This window comes from Aureococcus anophagefferens (genome assembly GCF_000186865.1).
Source record: "Aureococcus anophagefferens unplaced genomic scaffold AURANscaffold_4, whole genome shotgun sequence".
Lineage (NCBI taxonomy): Eukaryota > Pelagophyceae > Pelagomonadales > Pelagomonadaceae > Aureococcus > Aureococcus anophagefferens.
Window position 1 is genome coordinate 1508550 of NW_008705564.1, and position 2075 is coordinate 1510624.

A 2075-nucleotide genomic window follows, 5' to 3' on the forward strand; every position below is an offset into this window, starting at 1 on the left:
ACGGCGACGCCTCGGTCTCGTCGCGGGACGACACGAGGTTCTGCTCGAGCTGCGCGGCGGTGAGGAAGAGGTGGTCGCCGTCTTCGAGGCTCAGCTCGAAGCCCCCGTCGTGGAGCTCCCAGACCGAGCCCGGCGTCACGGCGCCATCGATGCGCACGCAGACGCGGTCGCCGACGCGCAGATCCGACACGGCCGTCACGAAGGCCTCGCTCTCCGCGGGCTCGACGGGCTCGTCGTCGGCCGCGGGCGCGTCGGGCGGAGCCTCGAAGTCGCAGGTCGCGGCGTCGTCGTCGTCGTCGTCGTCGATGAGCTTCAGGTTCCACTTGGAGATCTTTTGGCTCAGCGCGCCGCCGCCGTCGAGCCGGACGTCGAAGCGGTGGCGAGATTTGTAGTGGACGGCGACGACGCCGTGGTCCTTGACGACGACGCCGCGCTGGCCGTTGAGCGCGAAGTTGGCGTTGGCCGGTTTGAAGCCGCAGATGCGCACGCGGCTTCCGACGGCGAGCTGCGAAGAAGGCGGCTTGGGCGCGACGACATTCGGAGAAGGTTCGTCGACGATGACGTCAAGATTGTACGTCGAAATCAATCGCTCCACGGAGCCATCTTCGAGCTTGACGTCTAAGCGGTGGGAGACCTTGCCGTTGCTGCTCTTGACGAGGCCGCGGTCCTTGACGACGACGCCGCGCTTGCCGTTGAGGCTCTCGTTCGCAACACCGGGGACAAACCGAGAGATGGCGACGCGGCTGCCGGGGCGCAGGCTCGACAGCTCCGGCGCGGGCGACGGCTCCTCCGGGGCCGCCTTGCGCGGGCGGCCGCGGCCGCGCTTCTTGGTGGCGACGGTGTCTGGCGCCAGCTCCTCCGGCGACGCCGCGGCGGCCTTGCGGCCGCGGCCGCGCTTCTTCGAAGCGGCGGCGGGCGTCGAGGGCGTGTCGCCGCCCTGGCTCTTGCGGCCACCTTCGGGCGAGGGCAACAGATTCGATTCGAGGTAGACGCGAGACAGCTGGCGGTCGTCGCCGTCGTCGAACAGGACGCGGTACTTGTCGCCGATGGCGTCGACCTTGCCCGGGAACCCCTCGCCCGTCGAGAAGCGCACGCAGACGCGGCTGCCGACCTCGAGGCGCTTGACGCGCGTCTCGAATTCCGGCGCGGCGCCGCGGCCCCGCGTCGTCCGCGACGACATGTCCACGGGACTCAAATCCTTGGTGGGGACGTTCTTCTTGAAGCCCGCCCACATCGAGACGTACTCGACCTCCGAAGAGGACCGCGTCGACGATAGCACCTTGACGATGGTGCCGCCGCTCATCTTCGCCAAATCGCCGGCTAAGAAGACGCCGGGCACGCGGACGGGCGCCGCGGCCTCGTCCTCGTCCTCGGACTCGGAGTCGTCGTCGTCCGTCGGCTCCGCGTAGAGGAACGCCGAGACGCGGGACGCCGCGTCGGCTCCGAAGCGAGCGAGGAGCGACCGAAGCGCGACGCGTCGCGTGACGGCCAGCGCGCGGCTCGCGCTTTTCTCCGCCCCAAGCTGGAGCCGCCGGTCGCGCTCGAGGCGCGTCGCGACGCCGCGCCGCGCGCGGTCCGACGCGCGCTCGGCGTACTTGACGAGCTGCACCATGGACCGCGCGACCTCCGTGTTATTCGAAGAGAGGTACTCGCAGCCGACGAGGTCGTAGTACGCGGGCCACGTCTCGGGCGGCGACGTGTCGTAATACGTCGTGCCGCCGTGGACGTTGCCGACTTTCCACTTGAGCTGCTGGAGAGGCCCTCGCATCTGGAGCATGGACCGTTTCTTCTGCCCCCCCTCGGGCATCTTCTTCACGACCGCGAGCAACTTCTCGACGCCCTCGGCCCACGCCGGCGGCTCGCCGCCCGGGGGCGCCGGCGCCGCGGCCTCGACCTCGAGGCGCGGCCGGACGGCCGGCCGCGGGTTGTCGTCGCTGCGCGCCGGCGGCGCGGCGTCGTCGCCCTCGCTGTGCAGCGGCGGCGCGGCGTCGCCGCCCTCGCTGTGCAGCGGCGGCGCGGCGTCGCCGCCCTCGCTGTGCAGCGGCGGCGCGGCGTCGCCGCCCTCGCTGTGCAGC